At 44.6% G+C, this 26,276-nt stretch overlaps 1 long non-coding RNA gene across 1 annotated transcript; it reads left to right on the plus strand.

Annotated features, from left to right (window-relative positions):
• The first annotated feature begins 1,031 nt into the window (after nt 1–1,031).
• LOC138845734 (uncharacterized) lies at nt 1,032–22,522 on the plus strand. The gene is made up of 3 exons (XR_011382920.2): nt 1,032–1,308; nt 2,760–2,966; nt 22,470–22,522. It is a non-coding gene; the product is annotated as an uncharacterized LOC138845734 (long non-coding RNA).
• The last annotated feature ends 3,754 nt before the right edge of the window (nt 22,523–26,276 follow it).

Raw genomic sequence — 26,276 nt, forward strand, 5'->3', positions numbered from 1 at the left:
GAATGTTAGTTCTCTATCCAGGTCTCCTGTTATTCTTTGTGTACTTGGTGAACTAAAGGATGATGTAAAATGATTTGAAAATAACTAGCAAATATCAATAAAACACCATACAACTTTTATTCTCAAATCTGGATGCTAAGCTTTCCCCTCTGCAACTCATCAAAGATTATTTTGCATTCATTCTCATTTATTATTTGACTGTTACAGGTAAAAACCCAGAGGAATCTTCCAGGTAAGCAGCAGGTAAGGTACTTTTTGGAAGAAGGCAGAGTTTATAAAGCATCCTGAAATTGGGGTCAGCTTCACTGGGTGTCACTCTTAAGGATGTTGGTTCCATTTCTCTGAAGGGAGGAGAGAACTTCCACTTTGCTTCTGGCCTTGTCTAAATAAGGTCGGAGTTTGTGAACTCAAGAGGCTTCCGTGGCCTTGGCAGCTCGTGACAAGAGCCTCAGGTGATTACTGACGTCATAAATAAGAATGTCAATTGTTAAATCAACAACGGGAGTCAATGTGCACTTTATCCCCACGTAGGATCTCCGTCCTTAATGTGTTGTACTATGTGAATTAATGGTAAAACTAGTCTTCAAACAGTACTTTACCCTTTGTGTGTCTGTGTGGGTGCAAACTGTTGAAATCTTTACTTAGTATATACTAAGTTGATCTTCTGCATATAAAGATAATTAAAAATGGATCTTAATGAAGAATGGGAAGGGAAAGGAGTAGGAGATGGGATGGTTTGCAGGTGGGAGGGTGGTTATGGGGGGGGAGGAACAGCTATAACCCGAAAGTTGTACTTTCGAAATAAAAGTTTTATAAGAAAATTTTAAAAAGGATGTTGGTTGAAGAAAGGAATAAGGGCAGCAACCCATCTTTGAGATTTTTGGAGGGGAAGAGTGGAGAGATGTAAACAAAAGCAAAGGCTCTTAGTTCCCATTCTGTCTCCACCTGCTGGAGACTGTCAAGCCCTTGAGGATGGCCAGCGAGTCTGGTCTGCAGGCAAGCCTTGGTCCTGGACTCCATTTTCCAGAGTTCCTCCTGCCCTGACGTCGTGCGCACCCGAGCGCCTGCGTGCGTGTGTGCACGTCGGAGCGCATGTGCGCACAGGTGGATCCAAAGCCCAGGACTGTGGTAGTTCATTCACTGACCCTAGCCAGCGCTGGGAGGCGGGGCAGTGACTTCATTTGCACTCAGCGAGTCTGTTACTCTGCACCTGAGGTCCCAGGCAGTTTGCAAGCGCAACACCGGGGCCTCTCCTGCTGCTTCTCCTTCCCCTGTTGTTGGTCTGTAGCCATCGCCACTACTGTTCCTGTGCGTCCCCTTGCTTCGCTGCGTGTCCTGAAGGGAGCTGCCGGGCTCCCCGGAATTCTCACGGCAGATAAGGAGACCATGCAGAGGGGTTGGGTGCCAGGGCTGCTGGCGGCTGGGGTTCCAGGGTCGCTGGGTGACATCAGGCGACGGCAAGGTTGAGAGGGACCCAGGCTGTCCCCCGTTTCCCCATGCTCTGGGGGTCACGCGTCTCCCCTTTTCTCAAGTTTCCTTAATGCTTTTTATTTACGGGGTACAAGGGGTGTTCCCAGTCGCAAAGGGTGTGTGTGGGGTGTTCAGTGTTACTGGAATGGATCGGTGGGTTCATTTCTTCGGCTCAGTGTAGCAATAAACGGCCGGGAAAAGGTAGCAAAAAAGGCAGAAGCTTTATTGTGCCAAGCGAAAGTAGTCTTAAGCGAGCCGGATGCTGGTTTCCAGGAGGTGTACTAGGTTTTTAAAGGTCTCACTTTTTTTTTTTTTAAATTGGACCACAATCGGAGGGGTGGGGTGGGAGAGTTCATTTTTATATTGTTCTAAGTACTGCAGGGAGCCCTCCTCTTGGGAAGAAAAAACTGGCTAAAGGCAAAAAAAATTACAAAAACAAAAATAGTAACAACAACAACACATACAACCAGGTAGAGGCTTTGGAGCTGAGATTCCCTGAGAAATGCCGCAGTGCAGAGCTGGGTCAGTGGTCTGGGTGCATGTAGGCAGGTGACTGCCCGGAACTGGAGTCTTTCAGTGCCCATGCGGTTTCAGACCTACCAGGCCATTTTGCCGCGGTTCCCGTGGAGCAGGGCTGGGTGGCCCCCAGCAGGGAGCCCAGGGCTGCAGTGGATGGCACAGCCCTGCTGGCCCCACTCCGCAGGCACACAGCCTCCAAGGTGGGGTGCCCTCAGGCACTCAGGGCGGCTGGGACTGCGCAGGCTCCGCTGACTTTTTCCCCTGTTCTTCACTGTCCCGAAGTGCCGCTTCCCGCTGGCTGTCCTACAGTCCCTGCAGCTGGAAGTAAGGGGGCCGCCGAGTTTTCTTATTTTCTGTTTGGTGCCAAAGCCCAAGACATTTTTAGCATTGGGAGCGCACTAACTACTAATTTGCACAAGGTCTGGTCTGTGGACATCTCTGTACAAGTGTGAGGAGGGGTAAAACAGAAAAAGGGACCAGAAATATGTGCCCCCTTTCCCCCGCAGAGATGCCCACGCAGTGGGGAAAGAGTTGTGGCCTAGGAAAATACGGCACTTATCTTCCGCATAGTGGAATTGTCAGCAGAGTAACCAGTCTTGAGTGAGTCCCTGTTCTGTTAGATTAGTGCTGTCACCCGATTCCCGGTTGATGAACCTGATTGCCCATAATGAGGCCGCCTAGGAGGAGGAGCAGAAGGGACTCTAGGCAGTGGGTGTGAAGGTTGCTGAGTGCCTCCTCTCAGCCCCAGTGTGGGGTTTGCTTGTCCCCAGGCTGCATCCTGTTATGGAGCCTCTGATGGACCAGCAGCTGTGTGTTTCTTCTGGGAGGAGCTGCTTCAAGCCGGCGTTCTGAGCACCCACGTCCTGTGACCATTCATCTCCCAGGGAAACAGCCAGGAACAGGATTCCTAGAGCTGTCCTGTTGGCAGGCTGTCCTCTGCAGATCATACCCAGTGCCACTGAAGGGTGACAGGCAAGGTACTTAGCATGTGGAAGAGAAGTTTTTAATATGAGATACATGCTCTGGTGATTTAGCAGTGATGTCTCTAGGAAAGGCGCCCTGTGGGGAAGCTGATGGTGTCTGATGATGTCCATTCATCTCCCCATTACTAGCAGCTACTGACATCTGCTGTGGGCTGGAGAAGGAAGCCTTGTCCTTGAACTCCAGTGACTGGGAGGATTCAGCTACAGTTTAATGGAGGCTTCATTTGGAGGGAGTAACCAAAGTACTTCATTTTGTGTTTTTTTTTTTTTTAAGAGGTAGTAACATTTTTTCAGTTACAGCTCTGCATGTAATGGTTGTAATTTGTAGCAAATAATGATTTTTTGGTTACATTTTGAGTTTCATTTAGTTTCTGTTTAATTTATGTTTTCAAATTAATGAATCCTAGAAACCGGCTTATATTATCCTGGCTGTTAATGTAATTACCTTTCTCTCATCTCTCACTCAATGTACATTATAGAGATTTATTTTATTTATTGGAAAGGCAGAGTGACACAGAGAAGGAGAGAGAGACAGAGAGAGAGAGGGGTCCAGAACTCTATCTGGGTCTCCCATGTGGGTGGCAAGGACCCACATACTGGAGCCATCTTCTGCTGCTTTCCCAGGTGTGTGAGCAGGGAGCTGGATCAGAAGCAGAGCAAGTAGGTCTTGAGTAGTGTTCATAGGGGATGCCAGTATTGGAGGCAGTGGCATAACCCTCTGTGCCATGGAGCCAGCTCCTCCATAGATATTTGGAAATGCTGTTGGTAGCATTGAAAATGTAAAGTCTTAATTTTACAAGGGAAAGGGAAAGAAGTCTGTTCTAACTCTGGTCAGTTCCAGGGGCTGTTGGCTCACAAAGAAGCTGTTTCTGAAAAGAGACACAGGAAGATTTGTGTGTCTGTGCCACAGTATTGGAGGTATCCGTGTGTTTCCTGTTTGCACACTAACTCACATGTACAGATGTTCCTTGTGCATATGAGCATGATGCCGGTATTCCTCCATGTCTGGGCCTTGTCTGGGGAGATGAAGAGAAGATATATTGGTGGGGGAACCACACAGCTGGAAACTGGGCTCTGAATCAGGCCCACCATGCACGGTGCTTCTTCCCCAGAGACCCTCACCTGTTCTGGACGACTTGGCCTTGCAAAGCTCATCTTCCCAGGAAATATTGTAGCTGAAGGTTTTGCAGTTTTTTTTTTTTTTTTTGCTTGGCTCAACTGCATTTTACCCAACATGTGTGCAGACCAAAGTCAGCTGTGTGTAGATCCCAGGATGACATCTGTGGGTTTTCCTGAGTGACAGTGCTCTGCTGCTGCTGCCCACTGGGTCCTAAGGCCTGTGGTGGCTCTCGTCTGAGCATCTGGAAGCCAGAAAGATGGCAGCTCAGCCACTGGGGCTTCGCTGTTTTTCTGCCCCTGACTTTCTCCCCCCTCTCTCTTTTTCTGTTTGCTGTTACTGCTGGTCTGGAAAGAGGAGGATTTTCCAGGAATATTCACTCCTTGATCCAAATTGCCAGTCAGCCTCTGTCCCTCTGAGAAGACTGCTTCTTGTGGGACATTGGCCATTGGCAGAGGTGCTCATGGACATGATGTAGGCACCTTTGAGACAGCCAACTTGTGCTACCTTTGCAGTCCTTTGGCAGTGGAATGAATGCCCCTGCTTTAGCAAGTGTAAGTTCCTGTGGAATGTGGTGGAAGAGATGGCATCCAGAAATCCATCCATCCATCCCTATTTCTTTGCTTTCCTCCTTATGCCTCTCTGACCTCGGAATTATTTTCCAGGCTTTCTGTTGTTTCACACTTAACAGACTGCATGGGCTTCTGTTTTCACAACTCTCAGCCCTTGTGCACCTCAGGATATTTTTCAGTGAAGGACAGAGGTGTCATCTGTCTTCCATAAAGCATCCATCTTACATTTCAAGCAGCTGTGTTTTCCTGGTGCTTATCTTGTAATAGACTGGAAAGCTGACTTCTCTTGGGACATAACAGGCTTACTGTCCTGGGTCTCACTTGAACACTGGACACAGTTGTCCTGTGTGACTGCCCCATATTTCATGTCTACAACTTATGAAACAGCTGTTCTCAAGATTTCCAAGTGCCTGTTTGGACTCTGGCTACGTTCACCCAGAGTGGCAACTAAATATTTATTTGGCACTTGGAGACTTGGAGTGCTGAGCCCTATAATCTTCTACTCAAATTTGACCAGAAAATAATTGTGTTTTGAAACATTTGGGGGTCCGGCGCTGTGGCTTAGTAGGTAAGGCTGCTACCTGCAGTGCCGGAATCCCATATGGGTACTGGTTTGAGACCCAGCTGCTCCACTTCCATTCCAGCTCTGCTATGGCCTGAGAAAGCAGTGGGAGATGGCCCAAGCCCTTGGACCACTGCAACCATGTGGGAGACCTGGAAAAAGCTCCTAGCTCCTGCCTTCGGATTGGTGTTGCTGCAGTCATTTCGGCCAATTGGGAAGTGAACCAGCAAATGGAAATCCTCTCTCTCAGTCTCCCCTTCTCTCTGTGTTTAACTCTTTCAAATAAATAAGGCCAGCGCCACGGCTCACTAGGCTAATCCTCCACCTTGTGGCGCCGGCACACCGGGTTCTAGTCCCAGTCGGGGTGCCAGATTCTGTCCCAGTTGCCCCTCTTCCAGGCCAGCTCTCTGCTATGGCCAGGGAGTGCAGTGGAGGATGGCCCAAGTGCATGGGCTGCACCCCATGGGAGTCCAGGAGAAGCACCTGGTTCCTGGCTTTGGATCAGCGTGATGTGCAGGCCACAGCATGCTGGCCACAGTGGCCACTGGAGGGTGAACTAATGGCAAAAGAAGACCTTTCTCTCTCTCTCTCACTGTGCACTCTGCCTGTTGAAAATAAAAAAAAATCAAATAAATAAATAAGTCTTAAAAAAAGAAAAGAAACATTTGGGCTGTGGGTAGACAGGGCAGTTGGCTTCAAGCCTGGTGAGAATTTTTGAGCTGATGTTGTTTTTACACCCCATATTAAAGATTTGCTTCATTTACTTTTCTTTCTTAAAAAAAAAGTTTATGTATTTCAAAATCAGAGTGAAAGAGGAAGAGGAAGAGATAGAGAAAGAGAGAACTTCCGTCTATTGGTTCACTTTTCAGATAGATGTAATGGCCAGGGCTTTGCCAGGCCAAATCCAGGAGCTTCTTCCAGGTCTCTGCATTGGTGGCTGGGGCCCAACAACATGGGCCATCTTTCACTTCTTTTCCAGGGCCATTGCATGGAGCCATATCAGAAGTGAAGCAGCCCTGTGGGATGCCAGCACTTCAGGCTGTGGCTTTTTCCACTATGCCACAATGCCAGCCCCATCTCTTTATTTTCTTAAGCAAACTTCCTAAAGTTTTCTTTCCTCTCTTTTGGAATTTCTGTGCTTCCATCCTCTCTATAACCACCCTTTTCTCTCTTCTTTTTTCGTGCTGAGAAGAGTAGTAGAGACACTGCAGCTCTCTCCCTTGTCAGCATGGCTTCCTCAGGCTTTCTCCCTGAATTAGGAGCAGCTACTTCTTGTGTTTAGGCAGGAAACTGGTGGGTCACAGCACCCTCAGGATTTCTGCTTTGCTCTCCTCTGTGATGTATTTGAAAAACCGTTCTCAGCTCTGAGTAGGGGGTGGCATTTGGTACTCTGAGATGTGTCTTTGTAAAGTCAGGTGTCATGGAGGACCCTGTGTCCTAAGATTCAGCTGAGCCCATCCAGGCCATGGGCAGCCTGTACTGAGCAGGGCCTGGCTGACATCAGGCAGATGGTGTTGGGGGTTGGAGGTACTTTCCAAGGGCTCTGGTCATGAAGCAGGGGTGGGGACACTAGTCTGGACTTTAAGCAGATCTGTGGTTGCTGGGGAGATGGGGGCAGTGCCCAGTTCACCAAGCTCCACCTCTGGAGCGCAGCTGGAGCAGAAGCCCCCGGTGAAGGGTAAAGCGAATCCCCAGACGACCTGGGCCATCCCTCTGGACTGCACAGACCTAGCCCTCTTCCTGCTCAGCCGCTCCTCGGTTCTCTGAGCCTGTTTTTTCCTCTGCCTCTCCAAGGGGGCCCAGGCTCCTGTGAGGAGCATGTTGTTTTCTGGTTGCTCACTCTCAACACAATCATGGGGACTCCTTTTCCTGCTGCTGGGTCTGTCCTGTCGGGATGAGGTGATGTTTGCACAGCTGAGGTGGGGCCTGGCTGGCAGGAGCAGTCCCTGATGGCTACAGAGCTGTCTGGCCTAGTGTGCCTGGCTCTGCTTGCTGCTGGCAGACAGCTGGCTGCTCTGCCTGGGGAAGCTACTGGGTCACCTGGCTCTGCTCCTGCCCCTTTCAGCCACTGCCATGCAGAAGTGATCCCTGCTGCTGCCCGCTCAAAGCTGTCTTCTGAATTAGCTGAGCTGTGAAGCTAGACATGGATCATCTGTGGGAAGAAGCCTCAGGGATAGCAGGACCAGCCTGGCAGAGGCAAGGCCACAGAGGGGCTCCTTGTGCTCACTTGCCAAGGACATCCCCCCAGTCTCCACCCCTGATGAGGCTTGCAGGTGCTTTAACAGTTGTTGGTGAGCTCATCATCTCCTTGCAGGATGTGGCACTCATGAGTGAGTTCTCTACTTAGAAACCAGAGTGGGAGGGTCCCTTCCACCTCTTTCAGGCTGTGCCCCTGGGTCCATTTGCTGTCTTCTGGATGGAGGCTGGGAGACTGGGTCAGTAGCACGAATGTGACCAGACCTGCAGTGGAGAACAGACTATAGGGCCATGTTGTGATAGGAGCCAGTGGAAGGTGCAGGTGGCTGTGGGGGTGGGAGGCAGAGGGAAGTCATGTGGGGGCCTGAGAGCATAGGAAGGGCGAGGGGTGTGTGGTTGTGGGCATGGATGTGCAGACTCATGCACCAGGGCCTGGATTTTAGGAGATCTGCTGTTGCTGGGGGAATGAGGGCAGTGCCCAGGTCACCAGGCTTTCCCTGGTGCACTGGGACTTAGCTTCCCCCTGGGCACCTGGGCAGTTGCATGGCCATCCATTCAGTCCAGAGGCATTTCCCTTTTCCTTTTCAAGGCCATGAAGCACTTTGGGAGCACTTCCCAAGCCCAGGATCTGCAGGTGGCAACGTGTCCATCCATGGGCCATTCAACACTCACCCCCACAGACAGATGCACAGCAGGCTCTACAGTGTTCATTAGGGATCCAGAGGTTTCTGGAACTCTTCCCACAGGTAGTTTTTCCAGGGATGCTTGCAGGTCAACCCTAGGTTGATGATTTGGAGGTCTTTCTCTGAATCAAAATGCACACATTGTATCTAAACAGCAGAAGCTGCACCATCTCTTCCCTTGCCATTTATAGTAATGTGGGAAAGGAGGGAGAGAGGCTCAAAACCCCTTTTCTGTGCTGTTCCATCTGCTCTCTATTATTATCCACACACCAGGACTAGGCCTGGGTTTCCTCTGACTTCTTTTTCCTTTTATTTGATTCAGATGTGAGCTCCTATTAGAGAAACTGAGTCCCTGAGTCAGATGGACTAGGGATAGAGAATCCCCAATCTCAGATACTTTCTTGTCCTGTGAATTTGTTTTGTCAGATGTTGTTTGAAATGAACAGTCTACTAGAATTCATGTGTCAGGGAGATTGGGGTGATATAGAACAGGTTTGCTGTGATGATACTTGAGCAGTATTCAGGTACAAGGTCTTAGAGTCTCTGGTGTGTGCTCAGACCGTGAGTTACACTGACACCTTCACCCTCTGGCCTAGAGAGACACATCTGCAGCCCCTGCCCCCATGTGTGTGTCTCAGGCCCATGGCAGGATGGGTTATCTGTTCTCAGTGGAGGTGGAGTATTTGACTTGCAGGGGTCTCCTAGTTCAGGTGAGAAATAAACAGCAGGCCTGAGTTGGGGGAGTTCTGGACAGGGATTGACAGGGGAGGCAGAAGAAGCATAGCTGGGGAGAGGCCTTTGCATGTAGTCTGTGGGTATCCTCCTAGGGCTGAAGGAGGACTGTCCAATACCCTGAGTGCATAAATAAGCTCAATGTTTTCCTTGTCATAGGAAGGGAGGCCCCTGGGGCTTGGGAATGCCAGAGAAGGGTTCTGATTGCCAGGGAGTGTGGAGTAGGAGTGTGGGAGTGGGAAATGCTGATCCTCTGCCTGCTGACCTTGGACTGGAGTCTGTTACCTAAGTCCACTTGTTTAAGTAGGGCTTGTGTTCATAGTCTCACGTTCATATGTGTGTAGCAGATGCAAGCAGATGCTACCTCAAGTCCTGTCAGCTCTTTCATGGCTGCCTTTTGATTTAAGGGAAGGAGTTCAGCTCACTGCTGGGGCAGGACCTCGCTGTCAGTCACAGAGCACCCAGTTCTGCCTCGCCCTGTCCCCAGGCCTTCCCATACAGGCTCACAAAGCTGTTTGGGAGGCAGAAGAGCAACACTGAACATGGGATTCAGGACTTGGCGCTTGTGTGGTTCTGAGGCCTGACATCACAGACAATCTTGTGTTTCAAGTAACTTTGCAAAGAGAAATCACTATCAAATACTTCCTGATGATGTGTGATCGCTTTACCACCAGAAGACCCCAAGAGTATTCAGAACTGTGCCCAGTGCAGAGGAGACACTCAGGAAATATTTGGTGAGCAAAGGAGGACATTGCTTTGCTGCTGTTTATTGGGAGGTAGATTAGGAGTCCTGATTAAACTGGAGTTAATGCTCAGCTCTATATTTTGCCCTCTGCATGGTTGGTCACTTGGCCATTAGCTGAAGCCCCATTGTCCTTTGGATTCTTGGCAGAGATCTTTGGTTTCCCATTAGAGGTGCATTGCTTGGCCTTGGCTTTCCTGAGGGAGGCTAGGTCAAAGAGGGGGTCCTACTTCTTCTTCCCGGGAACCTGGTGGTCATGGTGGGTAGCTAAGATGTTTATATGAAGCAGAAATGGTCATGAAAAACCACAGACAGGAAGGGCTTGAACATGTCCTGGGCAGGCATCACGCTGTGATGTCAGGACTGCCTGTTTCAGGTCATGTGTGGTGGCGGTGGTGGTGGAGGAGGGGTGGGGAGTGTGGGGATCATCCTGTGTAATGCAGATTCCCAGGGCCTGCACTCCTCCTGCTGAGCAGAGCCACAGGGAATGCTGCCCAGAGTTCTTTGTCTTTAGCAGGCAGCCTCCCTAGGTGATGCTTTTGTCCCTTGTGGATTCTCTGTCCCTCCTCTAGGGGGACAGCATCAGAGGGAATGAAGGTTTTAAAGAGGAGTTTAACCCTGAGGGACTGGGAGTTAGGGTTAGGAGGGAGGAGAGACAGAGGATGCCATTCTGCAGAGCAGCAGGGGAGAGTGGAGACACAGGTCTGCTCCCAGCAGTGCCTTTCTTGCACAGTCCTGTGGAGGATTTGCCCAGCTGCCTTGTGTCCCCCTGGTGGCCTTGGCTCCTTCATGGGGAGTTCTCTTTCCTTCCCACATTGCTGACCAGCTGACGGTGCATGCTCCAGCTGCCCCTTCTCTGCAATTTTGTAATTAGGAGGTGGCCCAGGGGAGGGGCTTGGGGTGCTTAGCCTGATGTGGGGGAGGCTGGGCATGCTTTGGTATGGCTTGGGCTCCCACCAGCTCATCTTGCTGCTATACTGCCAGGAGGGGCTGGAGGGTTGTTTTGTTTGTTTGTATTTAAATCAGCACTCCCTTTCTCTTTGCCAGCTCTCAAGTTTTGAAATCCTAATTTGTAAAGAAATAAGTGCTGGAGGGTGGGAAGTGGCAGATTAGTCAGGGGAACATGCAGATTGGCATTCTGTTTCAAGTTCTGCCTCTTTCTGGGGGCAGTGCTGGTGGCTGTGAGGTTAAATGACCTACAGAAAGGGCTCAGGGTGAGGTCTGGTGGCTTTAGATACCTGACCACTAGCAGCTGCCTTCCTCAAACTTGCTTCTAGACTTCTGTGTGGGATTTACTCCTAATGTAATTTCCTACCTCCCTTTAAAAGGCTCATCTCATTTCATTGTAATTATTTGCTTCATTGTTTCTCTCCTGTAAGTGTCTGTCTGTCTCCTTGTGTCACAATATCCAGTGTATCACTTCATGTTGTGCTTGGCTCAAGAGATAGTGGTTGTGAGAGTAAATGAACCTCTTTGCTGAGAGGCACTGTCTGGCTTCAGCCCAATTGATAGAGTGTGACTGACACCTCAGTGTTGAGCACAGGACTGGGTAGCTCCTGGCACACTGGCAAGTGGGAAGTGGTGCCTAGAAAGTGAAGAACAGCTTAAGGACAGGGTCACAATGCAGGATCAGAAATGCTGGGCTTGTCAGGGATGAGCTGTGTGACTCCAAGTAAATCACTTTGTTCTTCTGAGCCCCAGCTACTCCTACTTAAATTGAGAGCAAGTGGCCAGTGCCAAGGCTCACTAGGCTAATCCTCCCCCTGTGGTGCCGGCACCCTGGGCTCTATTCCCAGTTGGGGTGCCAGATTCTGTCCTGGTTGCTCCTCTTCCAGTCCAGCTCTCTGCTATATGGCCCAGGAAGGCAGTGGAGGATGGCCCAAGTGCTTGGGCCCTGTACCTGCATGGGAGACCAGGAGGAAGCACCTGGATCCTGGCTTCAGATAGGCACAGCGTGCCGGCTGTAGCAACCACTTGGGGAGTAAACCAATGGAAAAAGACCTTTCTCTCTGTCTATCTCACTGTCTAACTCTGTGGCAATAAATAAATAAATAATTTTAAAAAATTAAAAAATGAGAGTAAGCGGATAATCCTTGCCCTGCCTTGCAGGGTGGCTGAGATGGAGAAGGTCACACAGGTGTGTTTTGTAGTCTAAAAGTAACTAAATAAATATGGCACATATGCACTGTATGCAGGGATATGGATACACACAGAAATGCTTGTTTAAAGAACAGCACAATATTAGGGGACTGAATTGGCTTATAAAATACCGACGTGTACAACTTGGAGGTAGAACTCTTAGATGCAGTTCTTGTTTTTCTTATTTTTTAGTTAATTATTCAGAGAGGCAGAGTTATAGACAGAGAGATGGGGAGACAGAGAGGTCTTCCATCTGCTCATTCACATCCCAAATGGCTGCAATGGCCAAAGTTTGGCCAATCTGAAGCCAGGAGCCAGGAGCTTCTTCTGTGCCTCCCATGTGGGTGCAGGGGCCCAAGCCTTTGGACCATCTTCCACTGCTTTCCCAGGCTGGTAGCAGTCTTTGTGATAGAGGAATTGCAAACAGGCTGTGTCATAACAGAACACTTGTTGATGAAGGTAGGCGGAAGTGAGGGCCTCACACTCACACTTGGGAGGCATATAATATGGTAGAGTCTCTTTGGAGGATAACCTGGCAGATGTCTCCACAAATTTGAAATGAAAATTTCCTTTGGTGGGGTTCAACTGCAGAAACCTTTACAAACTGAATCAGAGGGGCTAGTGCTGTGGCATAGCAGGTCAAGCCACAGCCTGCAGTGCAGGCATCCCATGTGGGCACTGGTTCAAGTCCTGGCTGCTCCACTTCTGATCCAGCTCTCTGCTCTGGCCTGGTAAAGCAGTGGAGAATGGCCCAGGTCCTTGGGCCCCTGCACCCATGTGGGAGTCCTGGAGGGAGCTCCTGGCTCCAGATTGGCTTAGCTCTGGCTGTTGTGGTCAACTGGGGAGTGAACCAGTGGATGGAGGACCTCTCTCTCTCTGCCTCTCCTTCTCTCTCTGTAACTCTGACTTTCCTGTAAATAAATAAATCTTTAAAAAAATTGAATCAAATCAATTTTGTAAGCAAAATCAGATACTTTCTCAGCAATTGTGACTATACTCCACAAAAGTGTGCAGCAAGATTTTTAATTAGGGTTTCTTATTTTCTCAGCATTATCTGCTAAATTAACCACACAGTAAATCATTGTGGGTTTTTCTGATCTTTAACCACCTCATGTAATAACTAAGAGTTTAAATTTATCATCGGGCATGTGTTTTTCAACACATGCACTGATATTACCAGTTCAGTGAACATGGGGGCCACCTTTATAGGGGTTAAAATAAAGTTTAATATTATAATTATACAGATCTCCTTAATATCTTCACAACTTCCAAGGCACATAACTAATATTGTGGGTCATTTATAGGAGATGTTTGATTGAGTTTATTTTTTTTTTGTGAACTAACATGTAATTACTGTGTGGACATTAGAAACACAATTCTCAGAGCATGCAGCTTTAAAGTTTTTGGCATGATAGGGTAAATAACTGTGTGGACCATGGTGCTGGTTCTGTCCTGGTGGCTCCTCTTCCAGTCCAGCTCTCTGCTGTGGCCCGGGAAGGCAGTGGAGGATGGCCCAAGTGCTTGGGCCCTGCACCTGCATGGGAGACCAGGAGGAAGAACCTGGCTCCTGGCTTTGGATCAGCACAGTGCTCTGGCTGTAGCGGCCATTTGGTGAATTAACCAAAGGAAGGAAGATCTTTCTCTCTCTCTCTCTCTCTCTCTCTCTCACTGTCTAACTCTGCCTGTCAAAAAAAACTATGTGGATCTTCATTCTAGAAATGATAAAAATTATTTTAAAAAGACTTATTCATTTATGTATTTGAAAGGCAAATTGACAACGAGAGAAGGAAATATAGAAAGATCCTCCATCATGCACTTCACTCCCCCAATGTCCTAGGCTTGGCTGGGCCAAAGCCAGAAGCCCAGAATTCCATTTGGGTCTCCCATGCAGGTAGCAAGGGCCTTGCACTTGGGGCCATCCTTTGCTGCCATCCCAAGTGTATTATCAGGAAACTGCATCAGAAGCATAATGACTGGGCCTGGAACCAACACTGTGAAACAGAATGCAAGCCTTGGAAATGGTGGTTCAACCTGCTGTGTCACAGTGCTAACCCTGGTCAAAATTATGGTAAAACAAAAGTAAAGTCTCTAGACATGGTCCTAAAGTTGCAGCAAATTAAGAAATATTTACGGAAGAAAATTTAGTATTTGTTGAAAGCAGGGAGATTCAGTGCCATTTGAATGCAGAGCTGTTTCCTCTCTCCCCTCTCAGAAAACTCCACTCCATACCTGTGGAATGAGAACACTGGGCTCCCTCTCCTGCTAGCTGACAGCTGGGTTCTGTTTCCAGAACTGTGCTCTGAGTGGGGACAGCTGAAAGACTGGAAGCTCAAAACCGAGCTTCCTGCATTTACAGTATTGTCATTCAAGGACAATGGCAGGATTAGAGAAGAATCAGGATTTTAAGCAGGGTAAATCATGTGTTGGGCACAGAGAAGGAAGTGCACATCAATCCTGATCTTCCCCATTTGGAGGGGAGCAGCAGTAGCAGTGGGAACTCCATGCAACCCTGTGCTGACCTTGTTTTGTCTATAGCAGCATGCAGATCCAGCTCTCAGATTTGTGAAGATGTGTCAGATGGACAGATGGATAAAGGAACAGATGGATTTTCAGGAGTTCCTAGCTGAGTAATTATCAGAGTTGGAATTTTGTATTTCCACACTGAGTTTGAAATGCACCTGACTTGAGACCCGCTATTTTATTCCAATATGTGCACTAGTAGAGTTTTCCCAAGTGTGTAATATGATCGATTGATGCATCGCTGATGATTTCACTACATGAGAGCAAGCATCTTTATAAAGGGTTAGACATGAGTAGCCCTAAGAACCTTGTTTATTTGTTTCAGTGTCTTAAAGTAGAATAGAGTCATTGTTCCTATCCTCGTGCTTTAAGCAAGCATCCATATGAAGTAACAGGGGTTCTATAACTACAACATAACTACCAGAACTTAAAATAAAAGTAGTGACAATTATCATCAACTCTTGTGCTCACATTTGATTTTCCCCATTCCTCATACGTTTCTTTGAAACATGAGTTTGCTAAGCTAAGATTCATCAGAATTTGACTTGGATAGCACAGGGTTGCAGGTGAATTCTGATACATCATGTATGCTGTCCAGACAGCAGGACTGAGTACCTAGGAAATAGATGAATCATTCTTATTTCCTGATAGGAGGAGTGCTGAGGCTGTGGGAAATGTGTTTTCCCATGCCATGGCGCCACTGGCACAAAACCATGTGAGAAGATTTTTCAGGGTCATTCAGAGCATTGGCCATTCTGCTCTCTCTTTTCCAAGAAATTTCAGGCTTTGTGGCCCCCAATGCTGCTTGATGGATTAAATGGATTCTGTATCCCTGAAGGTTGATCCCAGGAGAAAAGGTGATCCTACAGGCCACAGGGAAGCCCTGGGAAGTGGGACATACATTCTCCACTTGTGTTGAGCAGAAACATCCATGATACCCAGGCGGCTGAGCCCTGATATTGAGGTGTTAGCCATAAGCCTCAGTCTGTGTGGGAGACACAGTGGCACGGGATCCTCTGAATGGGAATCAGGAAAGGGGTTCTGTGGGCTGTGCTTCAAGAGATTCCCATGTCAGTACTGAGATTGTGGTATAGCAGTTAAGCTAAATGACTCTGTGTGCTTACACATGTTCAGAAGCTGATTACAGAAGCTCCATGAATGTGGTCGATGCAAGATTGCAGTGGGGCACGGGGACTGTGCAGACCACATGAGCAGGAAAGTGTGCAGTATGAGTGGTTCAAGCTCAGCCACTGAAGGATCCTGTTACTGACCTGTATAACATTGGTTTATCCATTTGAAGCATGAGGGCATTCCACATACCAGAAAAATATCTCCCAAATCCTGATCTAAATCACTGTGAAGTGTGTGCAAGATCTATTACTATGGGGCAGTTTGGTTTGTGGAGTCTTTGTGGTGTCTCACCAACAAGTAAAAGGTCTGTTCCATTTCTGTGACGTGTGGCCTGCCCAGTACCTTCCTTGAGTTCATGGAAGTCTATACACAGTGTGGTTTTCATGAGCAGTGGGTTTATGGTGGAAATCAGGGTTCTGGATGAAGATCCTATTTCCTCTCTAACAAAGTGGTTCATGCTGAATGAAGGAGTGGACTCCATCAGTTGGAATCCACATGAAAGGACACCCCTCTGATGCACACCCTTTCCTTAGAGCTTCATGAACTAGGCAAGGGAATCCTAGAATGGCTAAGGCCCAAGCAGTTGTTGATCCTTCTGCCCAGAGTGAGCAAGATTTTAGCGATGCTCTCTTATGTTAACTGTAAGCAAAAACTGGGTGATGTTTCAAATTTCACATGAACTTTGAGAAGGATGACACAGGTGACTTCAGAAACATAGTCCCGAAATGTCCATAACTACCAGACTGAAATAAAGAGGCATATACTACATCTGGGTTTTCCCTTTGGGATGGCAAGAACCCAAGTTCTTATCCTCCCAGGCACATTAGCAGGAAGTTGCATTGCAGGTATAGAATAGCCAGGACACAAACCAAGATCTTTGATCCGGGATGCGATTCGTCCCAAGAAGCAGCTTAATCTGCTTCACCACAATACCCATCCCTCCTTTGGTTATTTTCTGTAGTTCTTGCTTGCACCCACATCTCCCATCAAGCAAGTCCCAGGTTTCATCACAAGTTGACTGTCTGATAAGGCAAATTCCAGCAGGTACACACTTTTCAAAGTATGTTAGTATTGTAGTCACTGATGTCCCATGGAATAAAGGAAGTGAAATGGCAAAGGCAAGGATTATTGTGTTGAAGGAGTCTGTGAAGGCTTGGGTCCTGGAAGGTGTGTCATTTGGACCAAGTACCAGAAAAATGCACTGCAATGATGTACTACAGTGTGTCCATTTTTTCTATATGGTTGTGGGGAGAAAAATCTAAATGACAAGGTGCATAAATTCTATGGATTTGGATTTCTAGGGATACAACCACAAGAGGTGTTCTATAAACAGTAACATGGAGCCCTGCATTGTGCATCTGTATCAATTAGAAATGCTTAACACCTACCAAGCATTTTTTTTTTAGTATTGATTTTCAGAATGTTTCTTTTTTTTTTATCTTTTAGTAAATGAATATAAATTTCCAAAGTACGACTCATGGGTTACAATGGCTTTCCCCCCCATACCGTCCCTCCCACCCACAACCCTCCCCCTTCCCACTCCCTCTCCCCTTCCATTCACATCAAGATTCATTTTCAATTATCTTAATATACAGAAGATCAGCTTAGTATACCTTAAGTAAGGATTTCAACAGTTTGTTCCCACACAGAAACATAAAGTGAAAAATAATAGATGATTTTTTTTAAATGATGATGAAATCAGATCAGACCTATTGTCATGTTTAATCCCAGTGAGAGTCAAGTTGGGAATTGATAATTTCTTTTTTTTTTTTTTTTTTTTTTACAGAAGATCAGTTTAGTGTACATTAAGTAAAGATTTCAATCGTTTGCACCCCCATAGAAACACAAAGTGAAATATACTGTTTGAGTACTCGTTATAGCATTAAGCCTCAGTATACAGCACATTAAGGACAGAGATCCTACATGAGGAGTAAGTGCACAGTGACTCCTGTTGTTGACTTTACAAATTGACACTCCTGTTTATGGCATCAGTAATCTCCCTATGCACCAGTCATGAGTTTCCAAGGCTATGGAAGCCCCTTGAGTTCTCCGACTCTTATCTTGTTTAGACAAGGTCATAGTCAAAGTGGAGGTTCTCTCCTCCCTTCAGAGAAAGGCACCTCCCTCTTTGAAGACCTGTTCTTTCCACTGGGATCTCACTCACAGAGATCTTTTTGCCAGAGTGTCTTGGCTTTCCATGCCTGAAATACTCTCATGGGCTTTTCAGCCAGATCCGAGTGCCTTTTGGACTGATTCTGAGGCCAGAGTGCTATTTAGGACATCCGCCATTCTATGAGTCTGCTGAGTATCTCACTTCCCATGTTGGATCACTCTCCCCTTTATTTATTCTATCGGTTAGTGTTAGCAGATACTAGACTTGTTTATGTGCTCCCTTTGACTCTTAGTCCTTTCATTATGATCAATTGTGAACTGAAATTGATCACTTGGAATAGTGAGATGGCATTGGCACATGCCACCTTGATGGGATTGAATTGGAATCCCCTGGTATGTTTCCAACTCTACCAATTGGGGCAAGTCAGCCTGAGCATGCCCCAAATTATACATCTCTTCCCTCTCTTATTCCCACTTTTATGTTTAGCAGGGATCACATTTCAGTTAATTTTCAACACTTAAGAATAACTGTGTGATAATTACAGAATTAAACCAGTCATATTAAGTAGAACAGACAAAAAAAATACTAAGAGGGATAATGTATTAAGTTGTCCATTAGCAGTCAGGGCTATGCTGATCAAGTCACCATTTCTCATAGTGTCCATTTCACTTCAGGAGGTTTCCTTTTTGGTGTTCAGTCAGTTGTCACCGATCAGGGAGAACATATGGTATTTGTCCCTTTGGGACTGGCTTACTTCACTCAGCATGATGTGTTCCAGATTCCTCCATTTTGTTGCAAATGACTGGATTTCGTTGTTTCTTACTGCGGTATAGTATTCTAAAGAATACATATCCCATAATTTCTTTATCCAGTCTACCATTGATGGGCATTTAGGTTGGTTCCAGGTCTTGGCTATTGTGAATTGTGCTGCAATAAACATTAGGGTGCAGACCACTTTTTTCTTTATCCATTTAAACTCCTTTGGGTAAATTCCAAGGAGTGGGATGGCTGGGTCGAACGGTAGGGTTATATTCAGGTTTCTGAGGAATCTCCAGACTGATTTCCATAGTGGCTTGACCAGTTTGCATTCCCACCAACAGTGGGTAAGTGTCCCTTTTTCCCCACATCCTCGCCAGCATCTGTTGTTGGTAGATTTCTGTATGTGAGCCATTCTAACTGGGGTGAGGTGAAACCTCATTGTGCTTTTGATTTGCATTTCCCTGATTGCTAGTGACCTTGAACATTTTTTCATGTGCCTGTTGGCAATTTGGATTTCCTCTTTTGAAAAATGTCTATTGAAGTCCTTGGCCCATCTCTTAAGTGGGTTGTTGGTTTTGTTTTTGTGGAGTTTCTTGATCTCTTTGTAGATTCTGGTTATTAACCCTTTATCTGTTGCATAGTTTGCAAATATTTTTTCCCATTCTGTTGGTTGTCTCTTCACTCTCCTGACTGTTTCTTTTGCAGTACAGAAACTTCTCAATTTGATGCAATCCCAATAGTTGATTTTGGCTTTGACTGTCTGTGCCTCCCGGGTCTTTTCCAGAAATTCTTTGCCTGTGCCAATATCTTGAAGGGTTTCTCCAATGTTCTCTAATAACTTAATGGTGTCAGGACGTAGATTTAGGTCTTTAATCCACGTTGAGTGTATTTTTGTGTAAGGTGTAAGGTAGGGGTCTTGCTTCATGCTTCTGCACGTGGAAATCCAGTTTTCCCAGCACCATTTATTGAATAGACTGTCCTTGCTCCAGGAATTAGTTTTAGATCCTTGATCAAATATAAGTTGGCTGTAGATGTTTGGATTGATTTCTGGTGTTTCAATTCTGTTCCATTGGTCTATCCATCTGTTTCTGTACCAGTACCATGCTGTTTTGATTACAACTGCCCTGTAGTATGTCCTGAAGTCTGGTATTGTGATGCCTCCGGCTTTGTTTTTGTTGTACAAGATTGCTTTAGCTATTCGAGGTCTCTTGTGCCTCCATATGAATTTCAGCATCATTTTTTCTAGATCTGCGAAGAATGTCTTTGGTATCTTGATTGGGATTGCATTGAATCTATAAATTGCTTTTGGGAGAATGGACATTTTGATGATGTTGATTCTTCCAATCCATGAGCATGGAAGATTTTTCCATTTTTTGGTATCCTCTTCTATTTCTTTCTTTAAGATTTTCTAATTCTCATCGTAGAGATCTTTTACGTCCTTGGTTAAGTTTATTCCAAGGTATTTGATTGTTTTTGTAGCTATTGTGAATGGGATTGATCTTAGCAGTTCTTTCTCAGTCATGGCATTACTTGTGTATACAAAGGCTGTTGATTTTTGTGCATTGATTTTATATCCTGCCACTTTGCCAAACTCCTCTATGAGTTCCAATAGTCTCTTAGTAGAGTTCTTTGGATCCTCTAAGTACAGAATCATATCGTCTGCAAAGAGGGATAGTTTGACTTCTTCCTTCTTGATTTGTATTCCTTTGATTTCTTTTTCTTGTCTGATGGCTCTGGCTAAAACTTCCAGAACTATGTTAAATAGCAGTGGTGAGAGTGGGCATCCCTGCCTGGTGCCAGATTTCAGTGGAAATGCTTCCAACTTTTCCCCATTCAATAGGATGCTGGCTGTGGGTTTTTTATAAATTGCTTTGATTATATTGAGGAATGTTCCTTCTATACCCAATTTGCTTAGAGTTTTCATCATGAAAGGGTGTTGAATTTTATCAAATGCTTTCTCTGCATCAATTGAGATAACCATATGGTTTTTCTTCTGCAGTCTGTTAATGTGGTGAATCACATTGATTGATTTGCGAATGTTGAACCATCCCTGCATACCAGGGATGAATCCCACTTGGTCTGGGTGGATGATTTTCCTGATGTGTTGTTGTATTCTATTGGCCAGAATTTTATTGAGGATTTTTGCATCTATGTTCATCGGGGATATTGGTCTGTAATTTTCTTTCAGTGCTGCATCTTTCTCTGGCTTAGGGATTAAGGTGATGCTGGCTTCATAGAAAGAATTTGGGAGGATTCCCTCTTCTTCGATTGTTCTGAATAGTTTGAGAAGAATTGGAGTTAGTTCTTCTTTAAACGTCTGGTAGAATTCAGCATTGAATCCATCTGGTCCTGGGCTTTTCTTTGTTGGGAGGGCCTTTATTACTGTTTCAATTTCTGTTTCAGTTATGGGTCTGTTTAGGTTTTCGATGTCTTCCTGGTTCAATTTAGGTAGGTTGCATGTGTCCAGGAATCTATCCATTTCTGATAGGTTTTCCTGTTTGCTGGCATACAGGTCCTTGTAGTAATTTCTGATGATTCTTTTTATTTCTGTGGTGTCTGTTGTTACGTTTCCTTTTTCATCTCTGATTTTATTGATTTGGGTCTTTTCTCTTCTTTTTTTAGTTAGTTGGGCCAATGGGGTGTCAATTTTGTTTATTTTTTCAAAAAACCAGCTTCTCGCTTGGCTGATTTTTTGTAATGTTTTTTTTGGTTTCAATCCTGTTAATTTCTTCTCTGGTTTTAATAATTTCTCTTCTCCTACTAGATTTGGGTTTGGTTTGCTGCAGTTTTTCTAGGTCCTTGAGGTGCGCTGAAAGCTCATTTATTTGGTACCTTTCCAATTTCTTGATATAGGCACCTATTGCTATAAATTTGCCTCTCAATACTGCTTTTGCTGTATCCCATAAGTTTTGATATGTTGTGTTGTTGTCTTCATTTACTTCCAGAAAGTTTTTGATTTCTCTTTTGATTTCTTGAATGACCCAGTGTTCATTCAGGAGCATGTTGTTCAGTCTCCATGTGTTTGCATACTTTCTGGGGTTTCCTGAGTTGCTAATTTCCAGCTTCATTCCTCTATGGTCTGAGAAGCTGCATGGTATGATTCTAATTCTTTTAAATTTGCTGAGACTTGCTTTATGGCCTAGTATGTGATCAATCCTAGAGAAGGTTCCATGCACTGCTGAGAAGAATGTGAAGTCTGTAGATGTAGGGTTGAAAGTTCTGTAGATATCTGTTAGATCCATTTGGGCAATAGTGTCAATTAAATCTGCTGTTTCCTTGTTGATCTTCTGTCCGGATGATCTGTCTATTTCTGAGAGTGGAGTATTGAAGTCCCCCAGTACTATTGTATTGGAATCTAAATCTCCCTTTAAGTCCCTTAACATATCTTTTAAATAGACCGGTGCCCTGTAATTAGGTGCATATACATTTATAATAGTTACATCTTCCTGTTGAATTGAACCCTTAATCATTATATAGTGTCCCTCTTTGTCTCTCTTAACAGTTTTTGTATTAAAGTTTATTTTGTCTGATATTAATATGGCTACACCTGCTTTTTTTTGGTTTCTGTTGGCATGGAATATCTTTTTCCAACCTTTCACTTTCAGTTTGCATGCCTCTTTGTTAGAGAGATGTGTTTCTTGTAGGCAACAAATAGTTGGGTTGTGTTCTGTGAGCCAGTCAGCCAAACGGTGTCTTTTAACTGAAGAATTCAGACCATTAATGTTCAATGTGACAATTGATACGTAGTGACTTTGCCCTGCCATTTTCCTGGAAATATTTTCTAGTATATGCTTTGAGCTTCCCATGCTCTTTTACTGGTAGGTGTTCTTCCTTTCCCTTCTTTCATATTGATGGCCGTGTTTCTGTGTTTCTGAGTGTAGCACATCTTTAAGTATCTTTTGCAGGGCCGGACGAGTGGCCACAAAGTCTTTCAATTTCTGTTTGCTATGAAAGGTCTTTATTTCACCTTCATTCACAAATGAGAGCTTACCAAGCATTTTTTAATGTAGGTTTTAGTGACAGCATTATATTTCTTTCCATGGTGTACTGAAAATGATTTGAACAATAATCTTTAAAAATATAAATTAGTTCTCTTCAGCTCATTGCTTTTATTTCTCAGCTCATTCTGTATTCCTTGTTCAACACAGTATGATCTTGCTTAGTGCAGTAGAATGTAAGAGCAAGCCAGATCAGCTCGCTCACAACTCCCTCCATTCACCTTCCTTTACAGATGCAGTTCTAGAGACCTCTACATGTCTCTGAGATAATGAAGACATCGCCAGTAAGTTCTTTATTAACTTATTCCTCCATTGTTTTATGTTGTATTTTAGGAGATTTAAGAGGTTGTGATAATTAAAATGGAAATGTAAAAGTAATTAAAACTCACTGTTACAGAATATACATAAACAAGATAAAGTTATGTTTACAACACACTAGAACCATGTATTCTAATTGCAAATTGCCCTCTGGTTTTTCTGGTTACATAACAAAAAGACCATTCATTACATAATTCAAGCTGATACTTAGAGCACTCTTGTGGGATGTAAAACCTGAAATAGTCTTTTTTGGTCCTGTAGGTGATATAGTGGACAGTGGTTTTCTTAAAGAACTCTCTTATACATTTCTTCCAGCCATGCTGGAGCTAGTGTAAATTTATATATTTGGGCAATCATTCTATTCTTCATTTGGAGTTTAACCTACTCAAAATTGTCAAAATTCATTTCTTCAAGTACTTACCAAGAATATACGGTCAAAGCCTATATATATATTTGAGAGGTTGACAGAGAGAGGGGGAGATCAAGACAGAAAAAAAGAGACAGAACTCAATTGACTCAGTTCTGAAATACCCAGTGCAGCCAGGACTGGCCTAAGGCTACAGCTGAGAGGCAGGAATGGAGTCCTTACCCACATTGTCCAGTTACTTGAGTTATCACTACTGCCTCACAGCATCTGCATTAGCAAGCTGCTGGAATCAGGAATCGGGGTTGGGAATCAAACCACGGCACTCTGAATTTGGATTAGGGTTTCTCAGCTGACATCCTAGACACTAGTCTAAATGCCTACCCTCTTCTTTAATTTTTTCTCTGCAATATTTGAAACCAATGTGAGTGATCTGCTCCTGAAATTTTTGTTTCTTTTTTCTTTCTAACATGACCTCACTGGTGATTTCTCATCTTTCTCTTTGAACTCTTCTATTTTCTTCTCCTTAACAACACTCATCCAGGAACCCATGTGGTCTCCCAGTCAACGCTCACTGCATGTCCCATCACTAATATGCCCCAGATGTCACTGTTATGGGATCATTTGTTCAAAATACTTTCTGATTTACCTTGTGAGTTCTTCTCTCACTCATAGATTATTTGGAATTACATTTTTTCATGTTTAAATATTGGAGATTCTTCTGGTTTTCATTTTTCTTATTGACTTCTACCTTGAAAGTATGATCAGACAGAATGTTTTATTATTTTAGTCCTTAATTATGACTCATCATATGTTTTGTTTGGTGATTATTTTTCACAGAGTGGCCTATGGATATTAATTAGGTCAATATGCTGTCATTCACATGTATAGTTGACTGGTTTTATGTTTTAGTACTAGAAGAGATATATTAATTGTCTAATATTGTGGTTTTTTTTTAATTTCTTGTTAAAATGTGTGAATTTTGTTTTCTGCCTTTTGAGGCTTTGTTTATTGTACATTAACATTTATAATTGTTATATCATCCTAATATATAATCCATTTATTATGATGTAAAGCCTTTCTATATCTGTGGTAATATATTTTTTGTTGAAGATATTTTGTTTGCTGCTAACTAAGTTGTCAACTTGAGCTTTTTCTTTTTAGAGACATTTTATTTATGTGAAAGCAGAGTTGCAGAGAGATGTAGAGCCAGAGAGAGGTCATGTATATGCTGGTTCACTTCTCAAATGACCACAATGTTCAGAGCTGAGCTAATCTGAAGCTGGGAGCCAGGAGCTTCTTCTGGTCTCCCATGTGGGTGTGTAGGCCCAAGGACTTGGGCCATCTTCTGCTTTCTCAGGCCATAGTAGAGAGCTGGAATGGAAGTCAAACAACAGGACTCTAATGGTGCCCATATGGTATGCCAGCACTGCAGGCTAGGGCTTTAACCCACTGTGCCACAGTGCTGGCTCGAGCTTTTTTTATTTTATTTATTTATTTGAAAGGCAGAGTTACAGGTAGGTAGAAAGAGAGTGAAAGAGGTCTTCCATTTGTTAGTTCACACCTCACATGGCCACAATGTCGAGCTGCTCTGATCTGAAGCTAGGAGACATAAACTTCTTCTAGGTCTCCCACATGGGTACAGGGGCCCAAGGGCTAGGGCCAGCTTGTACTAATTTCCCAGGCCATAGCAGGGAGCTGGATCAGAAGTGGAGCAGCTGAGACTTGAACCAACGCCTACATGGAATGCTGGCACTGCAGCTTCTACCTGCTGCACCACAGCGCTGGCCCCAAGAGCATTTTATAATTAGTTCTTAAGTCAACAACAGGAGTCACTGTGTACTTACTCCTCATGTAAGATCTCTGTACTTAATGTGTTGTTCAATGTGAATTCATGCTATAACTAGTACTGAAACAGTATTTTACACTTTATGTTCTGTGTGGGTGCAAACTGATGAAATCTTGACTTAATATATACTAAATTGATCTTCTCTATATAAAGATAATTGAAACTGAATCTTGATATGAATGGAATGGAAGGGGGGCAGAGATGGGGGGTTGTGGGTGGGAGGAAAGTTGGGGGTGGGGAAGCCATTGTAATCCATAAACTGTACTTTGGAAATGTATATTAACTAAATAAAAGTTTAAAAAAAAAGACCTCTGTCTCTGTCTCTTCCTCTCTCTGTAACTCTTTCAATAAAATAAATCTTTGACAAAAAAATAAACCTTATTTTATAGTAACAAAAGATTATGAGTTATAGAAACATTTCATCACTATTCCAAGGATGTATCATCCACTATATAATAAATTTCACTTGCCCACCTGTGCCAGAAAATTTTATAAGGATGTTAAGATGCTTGGAGAAAGATCAATTTCCTTGCTGTTGGGACCTACTAGACCCATTTTAAGAAGAGAGTGAAGAGCTAGCACTGTGGCATAGTGGGTAAATCACCAAATGCAGTGCTGGCATCCCATATGAGTGCTGGTTCGAGTCCCAGCTGCTCCACTTCTGATCCAGGTCTCTGCTATAGCCTGGGAAAGCAGTGGAATATGCCCAAAGTCCTTGGGCCCCTGCACCTGCAGAGGAGACCTGGAAGAACTCTGGGCTCCTGGCTTTGGACCAGCCCAGTTCCTGATATTGTGGCCATTTGGAGAGTGAACCAGTGGATGGAAGACATCTCTCTCTCTCTCTCTGCCTCTGCCATTCTGTCACTCTGCCTTTCAAATAAATCAATACAACTTCAAAAAGAATATAAGAGAGTGAATGAACCATTAAATGGAGAGACCTTGGAGTCTTTCCACTGCAAGATTAGCTCTTCCAGGTTGTGTCATCTTGTGATTCAGTTTTCCCTCCATCAAATGGAGGAAGTGTGATTCTACCTGTCCTTATGTCACCTTGTGAAAGTGGTAATAGGGAACATTGGTGTACCAGATATTCTCAATAAGGGACTTCTCTAGTCCTCCAGTCCAGACTAAAGTTATTTCTCCCATACTCCCATTGTATATTGACACAGAATGTTTTTACTATTCAAGTTATAGAGAAGGACTGAATTCACATTTCATGACAAATATTCTACACATGCTTTTTACTCAACTTAAACAGGAAGATATCTACTTTCAACACATAAAATATGCCATGCAGTAGGGTTGACATTAAATTCTTCACAGTGAGAAGAAGGGTAATTGTGGGGAACAACCCGGACTGGACTGAGTTACTGGAATTAAGACTTATTCTATGCATCTGCTCTCCCACAATATGGCGCTGGGAGAGAAGAAAACAGCTTCTACGCAGCTGCCTCTTGCCAACTTGAGTGATGACCTCCAGGAGCTGATCCTGCTCCTGATTGGAGGAGAGCA

This window comes from Oryctolagus cuniculus, chromosome 16, assembly GCF_051225735.1.
Source record: "Oryctolagus cuniculus isolate XC-2025 breed Fujian yellow rabbit chromosome 16, ASM5122573v1, whole genome shotgun sequence".
NCBI classification, from domain to species: Eukaryota; Metazoa; Chordata; class Mammalia; order Lagomorpha; family Leporidae; genus Oryctolagus; species Oryctolagus cuniculus.